A 23,583-nucleotide genomic window follows, 5' to 3' on the forward strand; every position below is an offset into this window, starting at 1 on the left:
CATATATTGTGGCATTCATACAATGGAACCACACGCAGGAGCTAATGAAAGAAGCAGTACTATGACCGTCAACATGGACAAATCTCCAAAAACATAATTTGTACAAAAATAAACGCCTCAGAAAGGTGCATACATCATAACATTTTAACAAAATTTAAAAATGTAAAACAATGCTGTACACTTTACACATGTATGCTGTATACGTGTGTGTGTTTGTGTGTACGGTTAAAGATCAAAAGTAAAATGAGGATAATTAACAATTTCGACAGAGTGATTACTTTTTTTAAAATCATTTTGCTGTTTATACCATAGTCACATTTAAATTGGCAGAACAGCTCCCGTGATGGACAGGACAGAGCCCGGTCATGCAAGGAAAGACCGGGAAGGTTTTCATAAAGCTTGAGGAGAGAAGTACCAGAACACAAGGATGACGGCAGCAATCTCACACAGCAGTGCGGAGGGGAGTGAGGGGGCAGGAACCAAGGGTCTTCCAGCAATGGTTGGCCTACACATGTTGGCCTGAGGCCACTTCTCTTTCCTGAGGGGAATTTCCTGATATTCTCAGTAAGCAGATCTCTTGTATCACAGAGGTAAATGGAGTAAATGTCACTTGTGCAGAATAAGCCCTACAAGTTCCTGGGCAGGGTTTACAAACCTCATGTGATAAATGGTTGCTGAATTATGATTCTGCAGAGGTACTCCCAGAACTGAACGTCAAGGGAAATTTTACAAACAGTGAAATTCTTAGGCCAAAAAATAAATAGCCACACGTACAGAACCTACATACCGTGAATTAAAATGGTGCCGTGTTAGGGTTTCTGAAACAGCCAGAGCAGGAACGATTACTCAAGAAGATCCTCGTCCTTCTCTTCAGCCAAAGATCAGCAGCCTCCATTACCTCTCCAGCTGTCTTCTGTTGCTCCAAGTCCTTCTCCAACTTTTCCTTGAGAATCTTTTTCTTCCCCTGTATTTTCTTTAACCCATAGAACTCTTCTTGTTCTCTCTCATCCAGCTCTGTAATGATGTAGGCAAGGGTACTTTCATTCTGGGGAATGATGACACGTTCAGTGGCATTTACACACCTGTTGGTTATCCTAATGGCTTTGTTCAGGCGCGCTTGGGTGGCTTAGTCGCTTAAGCATCCGACGTCAGCTCAGGTCGTGATCTCATCATTCACGGGTTCAAGCCTCAAATTGGGCTCTGTGCTGACAGCTCAGAGGCTGGAGCCTGCTTCGAATTGTGTCTGCATCTCTCTCTGCCCCTCCCGCACTCATGCTCTGTCTCTCAAAAATAAATAAACGTTAAATTTTTTTTTTTAAAAAGTTTCAAAGTAACAAAGGAAGTCTGCACTGAAGCTACTCCTTCCACCAGTACTTCCACTGCTTTGGCTTACTTCCTCTTTAATTTAGCTGGTTGTGCTCCTGCCTCTGGCTAAACCAGTCAGTTCACAACTGTCAGTTCCTTGGGGGAATACTCAAATACTGGCAGAGTAACACCAGCTGCAGAGTTATCTTCCTTCTCTGGAAGCTTCACTTGGGCTTCCTTGTAGGGGTTCCGTGGGCTACAAGGGGTTACCTTGTAGATAACTGTGGTGCAGAGGTCCCTCGCGGTGAACTTGCCCTCAGCAAACGAAAAGGCAGCTTCTCTCATCACTTCAGCCATCTACATGTTAGTCTCTATTATCTTCTTCAGGATCTATCGAAGTGGAAGAGTTAAGACATCAGATTTTTTCTTCAGGAGGTTTCAGCCTGTCTGAAGCACTCATGATGGGCTGTGCCATTTGAGAGGGAAAGATTTCAATTCGGTCTTTGCCCAACTGGATGGCCAGATATTGATAGTTCTGCAACAGCCCCAGCCAGTCTCCCTCTACCTGAGTCAGCAGGTAGTGTCAGAACAGTACTTACTCTTAGGGAGGGAAGAAGGAAACTAGAATCAGGGAGGGACAGCAATTACATCTGTAATGTTGTATTTCTTTAAAAATGAAGTAATTGAGGGATGCCAGGGTGGCTCAGTTGGTTTAGCATACAACTCTTGATTTCAGCTCAGGTCATGATCTCATGGTCATGAGATCCAGCCCCATGTGGGGCTCTGTGCTGACAGCTTGGAGCCTGCTTGGGATTCTCTCTCTCCTCTCACTCTGCCCCTCCCCCTCCTTAGGTTTTCTCTCGCCCCAAAATAAATAAATATTTAGAAAAATAAGTAACTGAAATAAACATAATAATATATAGATTTGATAAAGGTAAGTGCGGGGAACACAGGTATATATTATATTTTCCAAACTTATCTACTTAATAAAGAATAACTTTTAAGAAGTAAGATTTTAAAAAATTCATGCCTTCCAGTCCCCAATCAAAAAGGTCTTTTTTCAAACAAATGCACTACTTTTTCTAATTTTTTTCTTGATATTTCATTTGTTTGTGGTTTAAATTCTTCCCTAATAGCCTAATGACTAAGTACCTTTGGTTGTAATTAAATAACTATTTAATTAAGAGATCATTTTAAACACTTTTATAAAGGATAATTTACCATACAAATTATTACAAATTTGCATTCAATTTCCTTTCATACACCAAATTTTTATTATGAATGTATACTCCAATTCCTTTTCCATTTCTAGACTTTTTGCAGAATATTTTTTTAAGATTTTTTTTTTCCAAATTTTTATTTATTTATTTTTGAGAGAGAGAAGTAAGAGAATAAGTAGGGGAGGGGACAAGACAGAGAGAGACAGAATCCCAAGCAGGTTCTGCACCATTGGCACAGAGCCCCATGCAGGGCTCAAACTCACAAACCGTGAGATCATGACCTGGGCTGATCCACAACAGATGATTAACCTACTGAGCCACCCAGGCGCCCCCTGCAGAATATTTTTTTAACAGCATAGACATTTTTTAATACTGTTAAATTATTCAAGGAAGAAATTGCTCCAGTTTTGACATCAGTTATTAATCACAATTTATTCAACTTAGATTAACCTACCCTTTTAAAAAGGTGTTATTGCTATGATTGACTTCTCATATATATCCTTAAATCTGTGGCCTTTTTGTTAGACATAAATAAGAAAAAGGAGTCTTCATTCTTCCTTTACCCCATTAACCTACCAGAAGCGATTTATGTCGAAAAGCTTAGGAATAATTAAATTTCCAAGCAAAAATTTAAGGACAAATATAAGCTTCAGAATTTAGTACAGTACCTTAGTTAACAAAACAAATGGAATGCAATTAAGAAAATCATGGTCACTCTTATAACATGTACAGGATGAATAGAAGCTCTCCTTTTTTCAAAACATCCGGATTAACAAGTTTTTTTTTTTTCTTATGACTATCCGGTTAGTTGAAAAACACTAGGGAGATTGTTTTGTGAGAACACTAAAATTGGCATTGTGTACATATTTTTTAATAGGCCACATAATCTCTACTCTTAAGAAGTATACATAGGAGTGAGGAGTAAAGACTCCATAAGAAATAGTTGGGAAACAATTGTAATGCAGAACATTAACAAATTATTTGACTCCAGCATCTTATTTCTTTTTTTTTTAATTTTTTTTAATGTTTACTTATTTCTGAGACAGAGAGAGACAGAGAGAGAGAGAGAGAGAGAGAGCATGAGTGGGGGAGGGGTAGAGAGAGGGAGACACAGTATCAGAAGCAGTCTCCAGGCTCTGAGCTGTCAGCACAGAGCCCGAAGCGGGGCTGGAACCCACAAACCGTGAGATCATGACCTTCGCTCAACCGACTGAGCCACCCAGGCACCCCTCCAGCATCTTATTTCTAATATCTGGTTCAGACTGCAAGAAAATGACACATCATTGGTTTTGGCGTCCCAGCCTTGTGATTTTCTTATGGTTTTTCTTCAACAGCTATATTCTTTTAAGGTTAGATTTGTTTATTTAATGTACACTATGTGTCACATAATGTTATAAGCATGTTAGAAATAATAATTGATTTATATCATAGTGTTAGGGTAAAAAAATGCAGCAATAAGAAATCTCTCCAAATCTCAGTGGCTCATAACAATGTGTATGTCTCACTTATATGTTGACTTTGACCGTGGCTCTCCTTCATGCCCTCTTTACTCCAGGATGCAGGCTGAAGAAACCCCTGTCGGAGACATCATTCTCACAGAAGAGAAGAGAGAGAGAATGGTGAAAATATATGATGGATCTTAAAGTTTCTGCTTATAAGTTGTATATATCACTTAAGCTCACATTTCAGAGGCCAAAAAACAAAAGCTATTTGGCCAAGTCAACAATGGAGCAGTGATGGGTAATCCTCCCAGATGGAGGAGCCAATGATGATTTTGAAAATGCTACAAGGTACTGTCATCATATCAGCTATATTAGGACAGATTTATTATTATCCCCATATTATAATTGAAGTCACTGAGGCATTAGGATATTAAGTAACCTGATGAAGGCCATACAGCTAATAAGTGAAAGAGCCAGGATTTGTCACCCAGGCGATTTGTGCTCTTCACAACTATAGTACACTGATTCCTCAGGTGCTTGAACTATTATTTTCACCTCTTCATCAAAATTCCAAAATTTATTCACACAGAAATATTTGACAGGTACAAGTTTAAATAGAAACTCTACCAAAGGGATTTGCATGTTAAGGCAATAAAGCCTTAAGATAAAGGTGCAAAGTTCAGATAGCTGGATTTCAGAAGCTTAGTGGAGAAGGCAGCCTTTCCAATGCCTCTGAAAGCACATCTAATAACCAGCCCCTTATTCTGTGTATATACAGTCACTTAACTGCTCTGCTTGAAGTCTATGCTCAAATATCACCTATTCAGAGAGGCCTTTCCTCAATATCCTATTTTTAAAACCACCCATGCATCATTATCACTACAATAGCTACTTCTTTTATTCTTTATCCCTTTCCCCTGATTTATTTTCCTTCCTAGAATACTGTCTAATTATATCTTATGCAGTTACTTGTTTATTTCCTTATTATTTGTTTCTATCACTATTATGACTTAATTAAATTAACATTTGTTAAATAGAGCACAAGATGCCAGATGGTGAGCAATAAAGGGCCACAAGAGAAATTAAAATAGAGAAGTTTATTACTGACAGGTCCTAGAGGAAGTACACAGAATGCTTTGAGGGACCACATGGGGGGAGGTTGAGGCAGAGTGCAGTCAGAGACAGGCAGGACCTAGGGCACATGCCTTTTAAATTAGGGTCCACACAGAATACTTTGGGATTCCCAGACTAAGACTGGGTTGGCCAATTCACACCAAAAGGGCTTTGTAAGCCCCATAAATGGCACACAAAGGTAAGGCCCTGGCTGGTGGGGAAGACTATTTATTCTAAGGGCTACTGGGAAAGCTATAGAAGGAACTTGCAATTACTTATGACTCTGCTACCAAGAGCTTGTGCTTACATGAGGGTGTGTCCTTTTAAAACCTTCCCAGACTGGCTGGCCAAACAAAATGGATGCCAAGGCAGCCATATCATGGGGTAGCTTAGCTAAACTCTCAAATCCACTAATTCATAAGCTCTATGAGGGAGTGAACACTGTTTGTCTTACCACTGTTGTAATCACAGCACCAAGACAGGAAATGGCATATGGTAGGTTCTTAATAAATAGTTGCTGAATGAGTAGATGAATAAATGTATGAGAGAATAAATGAATAAACTCAGTGTTTGCTACTCATAAAAGTGGAGTAAGACTAGCTACAGAAGAGACAGTGGAGTAAAGCCCAAAGGACCAGAGCAAGACATTCTTCTTGTCATTAAGAACAATAACTTTTAGGGGCGCCTGGGTGGCGCAGTCGGTTAAGCGTCCGACTTCAGCCAGGTCACGATCTCGCGGTCCGTGAGTTCGAGCCCCGCGTCAGGCTCTGGGCTGATGGCTCGGAGCCTGGAGCCTGTTTCCGATTCTGTGTCTCCCTCTCTCTCTGCCCCTCCCCCGTTCATGCTCTGTCTCTCTCTGTCCCAAAAATAAATAAAAAAAAAAAAAAAAAAAAAAAAAGAACAATAACTTTTATTGAATTCTAGCTGTGTGTCAAATGCCATGACTACAAAGAGATATAAAATAAAGATCCATCCCTGAGGTTCACAGTGTAATTAATAAAATAGAATATACTTATGAAGAAATGAATACGAATAGAAGGTAATAATTTAATGATTAGTAAAATATTTCAAGTGATACAAGATGTTTCAACTTCATGAAAATAGGTGTGTGGGCATAAATATATGTATATATGAGAAATTTTTGTGATTTTCACACATAAGTGCATATAGTGAAAAAAAAGTCATAGCAGACTTGTCATGAACAAAGGGATCTGGCAGTAATTTATTGTGCTTTATAGCACGTCACTCAAGAGCTTTCAAAAGAAAAAGAAATCTGGTCTCCCAAAAATGTATCAAAGCAATGTCTAGCATACAATAGTAAATTATTAGACATGAATAATTAAGAAACTATGACCCATAACCAAGAAAAATAGCAAGCCATAGACACAGACCTGAGATGATCCAGAGGTTAGTATCAGCAGACATGGACTTTACAGATTTGTTCATAGGCTTAAAGGAAAGATGATCATAATAAGTAAACATATGAGGAATCTCAGCAGAGAAATAGAAACTATTAAGAAAGAACTTAATGGAAGTCGTAGAAATGAAAATTATGCTGACACATTTATAAATTATTGGATGGGTTTAACAGGACATTGGAGATTGCAAGATAAAGCTATAGTGAACTTGAAGGCAAATCAAAAGAAATTATCCAATAGATCAGAGAGAAAAATGATTTAAATAAATAATGGACACTCAGTTACCTGTAGAATAATATAAAATGGTCTAACATGGATAGTGTCACTAGAGTCCCTGGAGAGGAGAGGAGATGGAGTGGAAAGATAAGGCAGATATATATATTTCTTAAAAAATAATGGTCAAAAATTTCCAAATGTTTTGGAAACATTAACTTAAAGATCCAACAAGTTCAGTGAACTCCAAACAAAATAAATTCAAAGGGGAAAAAGCTGGGTACATCAAAGTCAAATTGCTGACAACCAAAGTTAGACAGTATATCTAAAAGTACCCAGGAAAATAGATACATAATATATAATAACACAAACAAATACAACAACACAAAGGAAAACTTTGCATCAAAAATAATGGAAGCCAGAAGAAAATTAAATGACATTTTTAAACTGCTGAAGGAAATAATTGTTAAAATAGAATTCTCTGTTGAGTGAATATACCCCAAATGGATGGAATAAAGACATTCAAAAATAAACACACACACACACACACACACACACACCTCCAAACACCAGGAGCCCTCCTTCAATTGTTAATAAACACTATTCTGAAAATAAATTCAAAACACAGTTTTGGAAAAATTATTCACAATACAAATATATGACACAGGTCTTATGTCCAAAATACAGAAAGAACTCATACAACTCAGTAGTAACAAGACACACATTCAAATTTGTTAAATAGGCAAGAGACTTGAACACGAAAGAACACTTCACAAAAGAACATTTATGAATGGACGATAAGCCATGAATCATTACTAGTCATCAGAGTAAGGCAAATTAAAGAAACCAATGAGGTATTACTTGATGCTGCTCACTACAATAGCTAATATTTTGTTTTTTAGTAAGTCTATTTGCCTTGAGAGAGAAAGGGCACATGCACAAGTGGGGGAGGGGCAGAGAGAAGGAGAGACAAAATCCCAAGGAGGCTCCATGCCATCAGCACAGAGTCTGATGTGGGGCTCTAACTTATGAACTGTGAGATCATGACCCAAGCCGAGATCAAGAGTCAGACACTTAACCGACTGCACCACTCAGATGCCCCTAAAAGAGCTAATATTTTAAAACTTGACACCTCTTAACATTGGGCAGGGATGTGGAACAACTAAAACTCTCATGCATTGCCAATGGGACGTAAAATGGTGCAACCACTTTGGAAAAATGATTTGATAGTTTCTTATATATTTAAATATACTCTTACCTTATTAACCTTGAATTCTACTTTTAGATACTTACCAAGAGAAATGACTTTTATGTTAATATTTATAGCAGCTTTATCCATAACAGCCAAAAAATGAAAACAGCCCAATGACCATCAACAGTAAAATGGGTTAACAAATCGTGGGATGTCCACAATGAAATATTACTCAACGATAAAAAATAATTAACTACAGATATACACAAAGCAAGAATAAATTTCAAAAACATTATGTTGAACAAAATAAAGCCAGACACAAAGGAGTATATACCAAATGGATTTACTTATTTAAAATTGAAGAACACGCAAGACTAAGTTCTGATGATAGACACCAGAACAGTGGTTGCTTCTGGCAGATAGGAATTAACAGATGGTGGCCACAAGGGAACTTTTTGAGGTCATGGAAATATTCTTTATCTTGATTGGCTCCTGGTTACATAAGGTCATACACTTTTCAAAATTCATTGAATTGTACATTTAAGATCTGTGTTTTACTGTATGTAAAGTTTATTTCAAAAAACAAAAACTACAGCAGAATTTTCAAATGAATTGCAACCTACTTTTAAAATTTGTAAGGAAAAGGGGGCACCTGGGTGGCTCAGTCGGTTGAGTGTCCAACTTCAGCTCAGGTCATGATCTCACAGTTTGTGAGTTTGAGCCCCGCATCGGGCTCTGTGCTGACAGCTCAGAGCCTGGAGCCTGTTTCAGATTCTGTGTCTCCCTCTCTCTCTGCCCCTCCCCGACTGGGGCATGCTCACTCACTCTCTCTCTCTCTTTCTCTCAAAAATAAATAAACATTAAATTTTTTTTTTAATTTGTAAGGAAAAGCAAAATTTACAAATACTCAAGACATCATTGAAGAATGAGGAGGAGGAAAGCACTTATTGCACATAAAGACCGAGATTATTATAACCCTATTGTAATTTTTAAATGTTGCATTTATGAAGGGAGAAATTGACCTATAGAATAGAATAGTGAGACTCCAAACAGAATCACACACAAATGAAACCTTGACTTATACTGGAGATGACACTGAAAATCACTGAAACACACTATATTCAATGAAAAGTACTGGAAGAATTGGTTATTCAAAGTAATAGTAAAATTGATCCTTAATATACACATAAAAATTAATTCTAAATTGACTGAAGATTTAGATGTGATGGGAAAAACTTCAAACTTTTAGAAAAAACATGGGAGAATAATTTTATGACCTCATGTTAGAAAAGAACTTTTCAAACAAAAGATGCTGATAAATTTGATAAATTAAATTTAAAATGTTAGTGTATCAAATGACACCAAAAGCAGAGTGGAGAAAAAGTTACAAACTGAGTAATAAAACAAGGATAAACTAAATTTATGAAGAACTTCTACAAAACTGTAAGAAAAAAAGATAAACATTGGGACAGAAGTTCAATAAGCGTGTCCCAGAAAAGAAAAAAATAGCAAAACAGACAGCAGCAAAGAAAAACACAGAGGAAAATGTCCAACCTTCTTAGTGGCATTGTGAATTCCTCCTTTTTTACTTTGCACTGCAGGAGTAATGCTTTAAAGACGTAGAGGTGCGCCAAATTTTGGGTAATGCAAAATAAACAAATGTGAAAATCAACGTTCAGCCAAAACAAAGACCCAAACCTGAGTTTGCCATCATAGACTGAACTTCTCAGATGTCAGAATCTTGGAATTTTACCCAAAAGTAATTTTTACTATAATTTTATTATAAAGACCAGCAGTAAATTTTTTAAAATTTGACATAATAAAAGAAAAATGTTTCAGCACTGTCAACTGAAAGACTGCTCCTGTGTTCACGTATACCTGATGCGTGACCCAAAATAGATGCATGCTTGCAGGTTGGCAGAACATATCTTAGGAGTTTTTCATTTTTCTTTAAAACTGTCTTCCTTGATTCCATATATTCTTTGTTAGGCCTCCATCAAAGATGATTTATTACAGGTGTTAAACATGATTTGGGTTGTTTTCCCACCTTGTGAAATTTTAACAAAGCAAACTTAACATTTTGCTTTCCATCCATCCTTCAAGCTGTGAAGAATTTCCAAAGTGAACTTTTTCCTGAAAGACTCATGGCCTCATGGAAGTAAGTAACTAAAACAACAACAATAACAACAACAGCAACAACAAAACTATAAAATAAAAATAACTTGAAAGGTTATTTTTATTAATAGTTGAATACTAATACGACTCTGAGGACTAATTCTAATCTTCACAATATGATTTCTATTATTCTTTCTTATATTATTTAACTTTTATAAATATGTACTGACTCTAAGAGGATATAATATTATTAATGTTTTCTAGCTAGTATATGCTCCCTTAAAATTAATCTTTATTTTAAATCTACTTCCTCATAAGTTTATTATATAAAATCTTCCAATTATTTTTGTGTGGAAAGTTAGCAATTTGCACAATCGTCCTTAAATATTGCCCCATTTTATAACATTTATATTTCTTTCTTTTTCTTTTTTATAATAAAGCTTAAAAAAATTTTTTTTAACATTTACTCATTTTTGAGAGATAAAGACTGAACATGAGCAGGGTAGGGGCAGAGAGAGGGAGACACAGAATCTGAAGCAGGCTCCAGGCTCTGAGCTGTCAGCACAGAGCCTGATGCAAGGCTCAAACCCACAAACTGGGGGGTCATGACCTGGGGGTAACCCACTGAGTCACCCAGTCTCCCCTATATTTATATTTCAGTGGGTTGATAGACTCTCAACATTTTAAATCTATAGACATATTTTTTATTTTAAACCATATATAGAATATCTACATTTGAAAGAGAATATTCAGATAGTAGCAATAATTTTAATGATATGCTTTGTTCCTGTTTTTGGCATTGTATACAACATTGTGTGCAGATTTGATGTGATAGTGATAGTAACCTATTCGACCACATTCCTGATTCTGCAAATATTTAGGATGACAATTGAAGTAGGCATTTGGTCTCCAGTGGCCTTAGGCTAAACCAAAGACAAAAATTTTGGCCAATACTTAGGCTAATACCAAACCATGGGTGCATCTCTAAAAGGAAATATGTAATCAAACATCCATTTCCTACACAGAAACTTATCCCAAATCCATATAAGTATATACAAAAATTCTTTACGTCCAAACTCAAATTTGCCCAGATACAAAAGACCACAGAAATTGGATATAAAAATGCTAAATGGATCATGTTATCATTATTCTTCTTGTTGATAATGATGATTTATTCTCATCCATACCCCACTGCCATTTGTAAAACTTCACAGAAGCCTCTAGGCAACTACCACACACAGCCATATCCCATTCCCAATGTACTCCCCCAACAGGGTCACAGCACTGCCTCAGAATGGACTTGGACTTTACTCAAAAAACAAAAAATCTTTTAAAAAACAAAACAAACAAACAAAACCCCAAAAAAATAAAATGTCAACTTCACTTAAAAAAAAAAAGGCAAGGGGGCCTCTGGCTGGTTCGGTAAATAGAGCATGCGACTCTTGATCTCTGGGTTGTGGGTTGAAGCCCCATAATTCATTGTGAATTAAGAATACAAGAATAAAAACCATAAAGAATAATAACCTTAAAGGTTATTTAAGGCCTAAGAGGAACTGAGATAAACAGGAATCATCTAGCTGGAATCAAAATGGTAAAAATAGGAGAGAAGGACCAGTTCACAATAGTTTAGCTCAGTTGATGCACTATTCTAAAGCAAACAAATTCCACTTGTGGCAATGGAAACATGATTGACTCAGAACAGAACATGCAAATAACAAAAATAAACCTCATGAATAATTGGCCTTGATTTTCAGACCTCACTCTTTCAAGTTGCCCAATACTAACAGAGTATTAAGAGTATGTTTCTCAAACATTTTGGTTTCAGGGGATTTCAGACTCTGAAAAATTATTGATGACCTCAAAAGTTTTGGTTTATGTGGGTTATATATATTGATACTTACCATATTAAAAATTGAAGAAAAAAATTTTAATATGTATTTATTTTAAAGTTACATAGTAAACCTATTACATGTTAATACAAATGGCACGTTTTTATGAAAATAACTGTTCTCTAAAACAAAAAACTTAGTGAGAAGTTCTTTATACTTTGCAAATATTTTTAATAGAACTTAATATTAGGCTTAATAGAACACAGCTAGATTCTCATAACTGCTTCTGAATTTAATCTGTTAGCAAATAGCCAAATTATAGAAAGAGCCTAAATGTCCATCAACTGATGAATGGATAAAGAAATTGTGGTTTATATACACAATGGAATACTACGTGGCAATGAGAAAGAATGAAATATGGCCTTTTGTAGCAACGTGGATAGAACTGGAGAGTGTTATGCTAAGTGAAATAAGTCATACAGAGAAAGACAGATACCATATGTTTTCACTCTTATGTGGATCCTGAGAAACTTAACAGAAGACCATGAGGGAGGGGAAGGAAAAAAAAAGGTTAGAGAGGGAGGGAGCCAAAACATAAGAGACCCTTAAAAACTGAGAACAAACTGAGGGTTGATGGGGGGTGGGAGGGAGAAGAGGGTGGGTGATGGGGATTGATTGAGGAAGGCACCTGTTGGGATGAGCACTGGGTGTTGTATGGAAACCAATTTGACAATAAATTTCATATTTAAAAAAATCTGTTAGCAATATATTATTTGGAGTATATGAAGAAAATCCAACCCCACACAGATATTCACTTGGAAAAGGATGAAGTATTTAACAGTCTTTTCAGATAACTATGGGTATTCTCCTTTGATAATATACCAAAATTTGACAAATGATAATTTTTTTAAGTTGGTAGACTGACACTACATGACTTTAATAGTTACTCTAAAGCTACAGTAATCAAGACAGTATGATATTGGCAAAAAAAAAAAAAAAAAAGGAAACAAAAAAGAAAAAGAACGGAATAGAGAGCCCAGAAATGCACTCATATAGTCAAATTATCTCTGACAGAGCAAAGACAATACAATGGAGAAAAAAATAGGGGCACCTGGGTGGCTCAGTTGGTTGAGCGACTGACTTCGGCTCAGATCATGATCCCACAACTGGTGAGTTCGAGCCCCACTCAGAGCCTAGCACCTGCTTCAGATTCTGTGTCTCCCTCTCTCTCTGCCCCTAACCCACTCACATTTTGTCTCTGTCTCTCTCAAAAATAAATAAACACTAAAAATTTTTTTTAATGGAGAAAAAATAGTCCTTTCAACAAATGGTTCTAGAATGACTAAAAATCCACATAAAAAAAATTAATCTAGGCTCAGTGGATTTTAGCGTCTCACTCTTGATTTTGGCTCAGGTCATGGTCTTGGGTTTTGTAGGCGCCCCTATGCAAAAAATTCTTTTTTTTTTTTTTTTTTTTTTTTAATTTTTCTTTTTTAATGTTTACTTATTTTTGAGACAGAGAGAGACAGAGCATGAACGGGGGAGGGGCAGAGAGAGAGGGAGACACAGAATTGGAAGCATGCTCCAGGCTCTGAGCCATCAGCCCAGAGCCCGACACGGGGCTTGAACTCACGGACCGTGAGATCGTGACCTGAGCTGAAGTCGGACGCTCAACCGACCGAGCCACCCAGGCACCCCAAAAATTCTTAAAACTCAATAAGAAAACAAACAACCCAATTAAAAAATGGGCCAAAGACCTGAACAGACACCTCACCAAAAAAGATATACAGATGGCAAATAAACACATGAAAAGATGCTTTACTACGCACCTGTTAGAATGGCCAAAATCCAAAACACTGACACTAGCAAAAGGTGACAAGTATGTGGAGCTACAGGAAGTGGCACACATTGTTGGTGGCAACGGACAGCCAGCGTTTTGGGGGGCGGTTTGGCAATTTCTTAAAAAACTAAATATCTTCTTACCATACAATCTAACAGTCACAACCCTTGGTATTTACCAAAAGGAGTTAAACTTATGTCCATACAAAAATCTGTGCACGGATGTTTACAGCAGCTTTATTTATAATTGGCAAAACTCGAAAACAAGTAGGATGTCAAATTAAAAAATTCACTCGGTAGTTTGAAAATAATTTAAGTGTATTGCTCTTTTAAAGTAAATACTGGGACGCCTGGTGGCTCAGTCGGTGAAGCATCAGACTTCAGCTTAGATCACGATCTTGTGGTTTGTGAGCTCAAGAGCTGTGTAGGGCTTTCTGCTGTCAGCACAGAGGCCACTTCAGATCCTCTGCTTCTCTCTCTCTCTCTGCCCCTCCCACATGCACACGCTCTCTCTCTCTTAAAAATAAATAAACACTTTAAAAATAAATGAAGTAAGTACTGAGCACTCTTGATTGATGGCATGCTTCAGTAGAACAGCAGAGAAAATTTATTTGGGGATTCCAGAAGTTGCTCAAAGTGCTTACATTGAGGTACTACTTAAATTTTTCTCCATTAATTTGGTACATCCAGACAATGGAATATTATTCACCAATAAAAAAGAAATGAATTATCAAGCCATGAAAAGACATGGAGGAACCTTGATGCATATTACTAACTGAAGGAAGCCAATCTGAAAAGGCTATATACTATATGATTCTACCTACGTGACATTCTGGAAAAAGCGAAACTATGGAGAAAATAAAGAGACCAGGGCTTGGGGGTAGTGAGAAGGATGAATAGGCAGAGCACAGAGGATTTTTAGGGCAATGAAAATACTTTGTATGATACTATAATGTGGATGTGTCCACATTATACATTGGTCCAAACTCATAGAAGGTACAATGCCAAGAGTGAATCCTAATGTAAACTATTGAATTTGGATGATCGTGATGTGTCAATGGAGGTTCATCACTTGTAACAAATGTCCCACTCTTGTGTAGGATGTTGATAATGGAGGAGGTTACACCTGTGTGGCGGCCAGAGATACATAGGAAATCTCTGTACTTTTCTCTCAATTTCGTCGTAAACCTAAAACTATTTAAAAAAAAAAAAAGTTTAAAATTTTTAAATTTAATTTAATTACAAAAACAAAACAGTGGTAGGATATACAAAAGTCTAATAAAAGTGGGTTGGGGTAATAGGGAAAATACAGATATGAGTGAAAGCTAAACATCAAAATGTATACTTTCATAGATTTTTAAAAATTTGTACCACAAAATTTAATGCACTTGCTTTTCCCAAAACCATTTCTACTGCTTAACATCTAATTAATGAATAAAAGTTACACAACGTGCCCTTCCATATATATTTTTGTTGTTGAAAGATAAACAGAAATACTTCATTTTCATAGACTTCCCTAGAATGTTTTTATCGACAGCCTCGTCTTTACTGCTTAAACTCATTTGGATTCTCTTCCAATACATGTCCATACATAAAGATGAAAAGTGTAAAACTATTGTATTAGAAATATTGATTTTAAATTTAAAACTGTTGAGAATAAATTGCTTGTTTAAGAAAAGCCAGAGGGGAAACAGTGAACTAGGGTGTTCTGTGTAAAGAAGCACTGTTAGGGCATGCCATTCTCCTTACAATTTCTGTGAAGAGATATTGTGCAATCAAGTATAATTCATGTCTCTGAACCTCAACTGCAGAAAATAAAGAAATCTGTAGCATAGTGTTGTCATAGTTGATGTCTGTCAACAACTTAAATTCAGGGCACATACATAATGCCTGCATGTTCATTGTTCTTCCCTCTCATTCACTAAATCTACTGGCAAGTAAACATTTTGCCCGAGTAAGATCACAAAATGCTTCCAGAAAATGTCTGCCACATATTCTAAATGAAATGAAGGGAACTTTTAGTCAGATGCAGTCAGCAATGATCCAGCCTGTCAACATTTTTTAGCAAAAACTGTTCTAGCCCCCCAAAAAGGGTCAATCGGTGGGCAGGAATGATTCTCCCATCCAATATTCGAAAGAATCCTTATCAGAGGATGATATGAGTTCTTCCAAGCATACCCTTCAGTATACCCTAGTATACCCTTCAGTACACCCCAGCATAACCCTAGCATACCCTTTCTCCAAAAGGCTTCCTAGGACTCCATGCAGCATGGGTAGGAGAGTGCTGAAGAAGGACAGCCTCCTTTAAAAAAATTTTTAAGTTTATTTATTTATTTTGAGAGAGAGAACATGAACAGGGGAGAGGCAGAAAGAGAGAGAGAGAGAATATCCCAAGCAGGCTCTGCACTGTCAGCCCAGAGCCCAGTTTGGGGCTCGAACTCACCAACTATGAAATCATGTCCTGAGCTGAAACCAAAGTCAGATGCTTAATAGACTGAGCCACCCAGGTGCCCCAGGACAGCATCCTTCAAAAGAAAAATAGGTCATGTTATGCAGGATTTTAAGTGTAAGAATGGTAATTTTCATGCTAGTAAATGCCATTCATCTGGAAGTTTTCAGCAACTATAAATATTAATTTCCTTATTAGGTGCCACATAAGTGAATATTACTAATAACAAGAGCCATTATCTCAAAACATTTTTTGAATTTTAAGCACATAAAAAATCTGTTGTGCCATATTATCTTTTTTTTAACAAAGAGTAATACAAAAATAATTTCATTCTAAATCTACGGAAACCATAAATCTATCACAAAGTCCTAGGGAGCAAGGATTGAGGGGTGTAAGACTGTTCCTATATACTACATGGCCACTGATGGCTGTGCTTTTATAGTTTTTCTGTCAACTTTCTACATTTTCTCTTTTCCCTGCTATTATTTGCTATTATTTCAGGTTACTAACAATATATGCTGCTTATTTTGAAACACCGAGTAAGAACTAAATGGTAGCTCTCAACTTCTTACAGAACCAAATGCTTATGTTCTGGGCAGAACTTGGAGTTCAGAAGTCTTTATTAGCAGAAGGGGCACCTGGGTAGCTCAGTCAGTTGAGCGGCTGACTCTTGATTTCAGCTCAGGTCATGATCTCACAGTTCATGGGTTCGAGCCCCACATGGGGCTCTGTGCTGACAGTACTGAGCCTGCTTCAGATCCTCTGTCTCCCTCTCTATGCCCCTCCCCCACCGGTGCTGGCTCTCTCTCTCCCTCTCAAAAATAAATAAATGTTAAAAAAAAAAAGTCTTTATCAATTACTGCCAGATTTAAAACAAATATGTTATAGTTGAAACATGGCTTCGGGAAGAGAGGTAAATTCATTTAATATAATTCCAATCGTTTACGGTAACTGTTTCAACTTCTAATCCACCTCTTGTCATAAAGACAACACGAGCTATATTTACACCAAAACTCTATGGTACCATCTTCTCAAGGTTGTCACTGTTTTCAAAATGGTGAACTTAATCAGTTTCCCAAAGTGCATCCCTCAGGACAAGGATATGCAAGGTAATGTAGTAAGCAGTACCACCCTCAAAACCAGATATGGGGACCCCTACCCTACCTGCTCCCCACCACCCTCAGTTCTGTGGCTTTCCCCACTGGGGGTGGGGGGTAGACTTTGGCTGAAGGTACTGTGGTGTTCACAAACAGGCAAGCAACACTTCTTCTGGGTGGGGAAGAGAAGTGGGAAAGAGGCCCAGAAGCAGGGAGCCAGGGGCATTCTCTACCTTCACCATCACAACACACCAAGGAATCCAAAAACTCTAAATGAAAGCTTGGTCTGCTTTCATTTTGCAGATGTATCAGTCAAGGCAAGAGCATGGGACACATTTGACCAATTTGTTAGCTTAACGTATAGCTTTTAAATATGCGGGCATATGATATATGGGTGTTCACTTGTAGTCATGTTCCAGCAGAGCAAATGACTTGTAAGTAACAAAAATTCTGTGAAAAGCAGCTTCTTACCCTGTTTACTACTTTATTTCCAAAACCAAACATGTAGCCAATAAAATGTTAAATGAAAAAGGTTCTTCGTGGTTTAAAAATGTTCAGCCTTTTGCAGTTCCCTTTGGAGTGTTAGCAAATTAGCACTTTAAAGGCTTTGAGAATCCAACTAGTTTAACCAAGTCCCTCCTTCCCTTTTACCCTAGAGACCTTTTCATATCTACTTTATGACGGAAAACTTTTAGGAATTGCTCAAGTCAATGACACCTATCAATCATCCCACTTTGGGAGCATCTCAGGACATGTTGGAATGGATATAATGTACTCTCAAATATGGTCCTAGATACAACCCAAACATTAGAAAAAACTAAGAAACATATTGGATGCTCTTGAAGGAAATAAATATATGATTTTCTTTTTCATGAACAAATCAAGTGTTCAATAATAGCAAAACAATCTTTTCTTGGAATTTTTCTACCTAAGAATTAAAGAAGGTTGGAGGGAAAAGAAAAGTTATAAACCTATCAAATTAAATTTAAGGTGAAGAGTAAATGTCCCCTAAACTTTTTTTTTTTTAATTTTTTTTTCAACGTTTATTTATTTTTGGGACAGAGAGAGACAGAGCATGAACGGGGGAGGGACAGAGAGAGAGGGAGACACAGAATCGGAAACGGGCTCCAGGCTCCGAGCCACCCGCCCAGAGCCTGACGCGGGGCTCGAACTCACGGACCGCGAGATCGTGACCTGGCTGAAGTCGGACGCTTAACCGACTGCGCCACCCAGGCGCCCCTCCCCTAAACTTTTAATACTCATTCAACACCTCATTTATCAATTTAAAATGTATTTATTTCTGTTGTCACTAATCTTGATACAAATGCTAGCCAACTTAGGACTTTTAGTTTAAGCATGAATATGCATTGTAATTAATACTGATGCTAATTCTGATTAACAGTTGGTATCAGTGCATGGTAGAATAGGACATTTATACCATAGATTTTTAATTTAAACTGAAACTATAGAGGGGCACCTGGTTGGCGCTATGGGTAGATGTGCAACTCTTGATCTCAGGGTTGTGAGTTCAAGCCCTATGTTGGATGTAGAAATTACTTAAAAATAAAAAATCTTTAGGGCCCTTGGGTGGCTCAGTTAGTTGAGCTTCGGACTCTTGGTTTTTGCTCAGGTCATAATCTTGTGGCTTTGTGGGTTTGAGCCTCACATTGGGCTCTGCCATGATAGCACGGAGCCTGCTTGGGATTCTCTCTCGTGCTCTCTCTCTCTCTCTCTTGCCCCACCCCGACTTGTACTGTCTCTGTCTCTCTCAAAATAAATAAATAAACTTAAAAAAAACATTTTTTTTAAATTTTAAATAAAAAATTATTTTAAATAGACAAACAAACAAACAAACTGAAACTATAGAAAAAGTGAGAATGTATATTAGGACTCTTTCAGAAACAAGCTACAGAAATTCTATTCAAACTTAACCACATAAAAGAATTTATTGGCTCATGCAACTGGAAAGGACATGGATGCCATTAATGCCAGGAATAAAGGAATTGAAGAACTCAACTATCTCCTCTATCCTCTGTTCTTCTACTTCTTTCCCCATTCCCTTCTCCATTCTCCTCACGCCTCTTCCTCCCACCCTCCTTTCCTGTCCCATCCTAACCCCCCCTCCCAGCCCACAGTGTCTTTTCTCAATTTCCCTTTGTATTGCCCGTTTTCTCTACAATCACAGAGAGATTCCTAGTCTAAGTCAGGAATCTTTGCAGCAGGTAGCTCCAAGTTATATCCACACAGTTTAGAAATCCCAGAAGACAGAATACCTCAACCATTAGTATATAAAAACTCAATGAAAGAAGTCAGATTGGCCAAAGTTGGGTCACATGCCCCAATGAGATCAACTCTTAAGAGCTGGGAAGATATGCTGTTGCTTGGTAGCACTCCTTGTTCCCACAGTCACATCATCTGATGAGGTAGATCAAAACAAGGCAAGTACTCCCACTGTAAGAGGAGCAAAGGGATACTTGACATACAGAACTCCAGATGTCCCAAGTGTGAACTGTTAGATTTTTGGAAAGTAATTTGATAACATATATCAGGACTCTGTAAATTCATGACTGCTATCCATGCTAAGAATAGAATCTAACCCCAGAGGTCATATGTATCAAGAAGTATAGTATAACAGCATTTACATACCAAACATCATACTCGGTCTTCGATGACCCAATAAAAAGGAAAACAAATAGGTAAATTATAACTTCACAACAGAGAATAATGTTGCCATAATAAAGAAGACTGCATGTTGCCTGGAGCCTGTCTGCTCCCAGGATTCTTGTCCTAAGTGAAAAAGCAAAATACAAATCTATATAGACAATTCTGGAAAAATAAGTAGATAGAAAAGATAGAAGAAGCAAACAAAAAACTCCAAAATGTTAATAGACTTTGATTAGTGAGGCATGAGTAATCTTTTATCCTTTATATAATTATGTCATAGTTTAAATATTTCATTATTACCACATTTCCTATAACAAACATTTATAATTTTAATGATGAAAACTATTAACTTTGAGGTTTAATAAATGATAAAACTTAAGCATTTAAATGTAAGATTGGTGTTCTTTGATTCTTTGAACGTCTGATCTTCCCAAACTTACAAAATGTTTCTCAAAAACAGTCATTTATTTCAAAATATTACTGCATACCATATAGATCCAATGTCCTTGACCTATTCCGGGTAAGTGAACAAACTGAAAAGGAACATACAGAATGAGGTACAAGCTGGTCAATTATAACAGGAAGGAATATTTGCTTCCCTAATTTCCTAACATCTATAACATTCAGAGACCAAACACCATTACACAGCAGGTCAGCTGTTTCTTTAAGGATGAATCTAAATTGCATAGAAGGAAACAGAAACAACTCTTTCTAAGATTAAGGCAAAGTCTGGCAGTTGACTCCACAAGCCTACCCCATAGTTCAGACCTTCCTATCCCTTGACCCTGGGCCATGTACACTGACCTCACCTACCCCATTCTCAATCCACACGTATCCCCCTTCTTGTCCAACCTCTACATAACCCATTTGCACTGTGAGTCACATCATGCTTCAAATTTCTACTCAGGAGGATGAGGAAGGTCATTAATAATTATCTTCAGGGTGCCTGGGTGGCTCAGTCAATTAAGTATCCAACTTCAGCTCAGGTCATGATCCCACCGTTTGTGAATTAGAGCCCCACATGGGGCTCCCTGCTGTCAGCACAGAGACCACTGCAGATCCTGTCTTCCTCTCTCTCTGACTTTGGCGTTCGGCTCAGGTCATGATCTCACCATTCGTGAATCCAAGCCCCATGTCGGGCTCTGTGCTGACAGCCTGCTTCAGATTCTGGTCTCCCTCTCTCGGTCTGCCCCTCCCCCTGCTCATGCTCTGTCTCTCTGTCTTTCTCTTTCCTTCAAAAATAAATAAGCATTAAAAAAAACTGGTTAAGATGGTAAATTAAAAAAAAAAAAAAGAATTCTCTTCTAGTCAAAAGGTCAATAGGGCAAGACAGGGCAACAGGGAAGTGACAGCTTCAGAAATAGGCACAGGCAACAGCTGACCCATCCTAGTTATGCTGAAAGAGAACAGACTACTTCCTTGCCATGGTCTCTCAGAGCTCAGCCTCAGAGTCAGCAACACAAAAAACTGCTTTGAAACTAAGTCTGACAGAGGTACAAATATAGTGACTAATATTTGTAATAAGTTATTTGCTTTTATGTTATCCTTATTTCTTACATGGTCATCATCTCATTCAGTTTAAAGTCTATCATTTATATTTGAAAAATAACACAAGGTAAGTCACATTTTGACATTTTTTTAATCTTTTATTTTTTAATTTTTTTAAATGTTTATTTTTGAGACAGAGACAGAATGCAAGTTGGTTAGGGGCAGAGAGAGAGGGACACAGAATCGGAAGGAGGCTCCAGGCTCCAAGCTGTCAGCACAGAGCCCGATGCAGGGTTTGAACTCACGAGCTGTGAGATCATGACCTGAGCTGGAGTCAGACGCTCAACTGACTGAGCCACCCAGGTGCCCCTACCTTTTGCCATTTTTATATTATATGTCTACTAAATCCCCCAGACAGTAAGTGAAGATCAGATTCTCTTTAGTACACACACTTGTGCTCCTCACTTCTGTCCCCAAACTCCCAGCAGAAGCCCCAAGCAGTTGACTTAACTGCCAATCATGTCCTTGACTCCCCACTTTGCCTACCTGCACACCTGGCTGGTCTGCATTTATTGAAGAGTCTGAGACTCAAATGACCAATTCTGCTGTGTAGCTGGGGCTTGGTATTACACTAGGCAACAGGTTACTTTGTCCCGCTCCTTCAGTGGATAACCTTTTGATTTCACATTAGATTAACCAGCTTTAGAGTGTTGTCTCTCAGGACTTCTTATTATGTGATAACAATAAACATACCCACCATTAAAAATTCAGAAGTTGACCTTAGAGACAGGGGCCACATAAGTGTATGATGATACAAAACGATGATCTATAAGAATTAGGGGACTTAAAAGGAGGTTTAGAACATGCCCAGATTAAGAACCATCCTCCAGGACAATAGTCCATAGGTATAAATAAATTAAATATGTCCAGTGGTATCCAGGTTAGCTACATACAGATGTATAAGTTGGATGTTTTCAAATGTCCTATTACTTTCATGAACAACAGGATGCCTTCCACACTGAGAAGAGTGGCAGCACTGACTAGAGACAAACTCCCAGCCCTTTGATGCCCCACATCTGCATATCCATACAAATTCTTGCTGAGTAGCTCTTTAAAGCCTTGCTACACCTCTTTACTCTCCTTCTTAAAGCTTAGTGAACTGTTTTATTGCTTGTGTCAATATGTGGCTTAGTTTGAGCATTTGAGGTATAATGGAAGGTTTGAGTCTCCACACTTATCCGCACAATAGGAAAGGGTGAGTTAATTAAAAGCTTAACTAATTCTCCTCACCTGACTTCCACACTGCCTTTTCTTGTGGCCTGGCTCTTGGCCAAGCCCTGCAGGGCAATGGACAGTCAAGGCCAGCTCCCCAGCTGCTGGGAAATGTGGGGACTGCATTATTATACAGTGGCCAGACTATTATATATTCAAAGCAAATAAGAAATAGACTTTTTGTATGCAGACAACATGATACTCTATGTAGAAAACCCAAAAGACTCCACCAAAAGATTGCTAGAACTAATACATGGATTCGGCAAAGTCACAGAGTATAAAATCAATGTGCACGAATTTGTTGCATTTCTATACACCAATAATGAAGCAGCAGAAAAAGAAATCAAGGAATTGATCCCATATGCAACTGCACCAAAAACAATAAGATACCTGGGAATAAACCTAACTAAAGAGGTAAAAGAGCTATACTCTGAAAACTATAGAACAGTTATGAAAGAAATTAAGGAGGACATAAAGAAATGGAAAAACATTCCATGTTCATGGATTAGAAGAACAAACATTGTTAAAATGTTTATACTACCCAAAGCAATCTACACATTTAATGTAATCCCTATAAAAATACCACCAGCATTTTTTGCAGAGCTAGAACAAACAGTCCTAAGATTTGTATGGAACCACAAAAGACCCCGAACATCTAAGCCAATTCTGAAAAAGAAAAACAAAACTGGAGGCATTACCATTCCGGACAGACTTCAAGCTGTGTTACAAAAGCTATAGTCATCAAGATAGTATGGTACTAGCACAAAAACAGATCAATGGAAAAGAATAGAAAACCCAGAAAAGGACCCACAACTATACGGTCAACTCATCTTCAACAAAGCAGGAAGGAATATTCCACGGAAAAAAGACAGTCTCTTCAACAAATAGTGTTGGGAAAACTGGACAGCGACATGCAGAAGAATGAAA

General features: G+C 37.6%; 1 pseudogene; it reads right to left on the reverse strand.

Moving 5' to 3' along the window:
* Positions 1–294: 294 nt before the first annotated feature.
* Positions 295–22,782, reverse strand: LOC131508005 (V-type proton ATPase subunit D-like; annotated as a pseudogene).
* Positions 22,783–23,583: the final 801 nt, after the last annotated feature.

Source organism: Neofelis nebulosa, chromosome 3 (genome assembly GCF_028018385.1).
Source record: "Neofelis nebulosa isolate mNeoNeb1 chromosome 3, mNeoNeb1.pri, whole genome shotgun sequence".
Classification (NCBI taxonomy): Eukaryota; Metazoa; Chordata; class Mammalia; order Carnivora; family Felidae; genus Neofelis; species Neofelis nebulosa.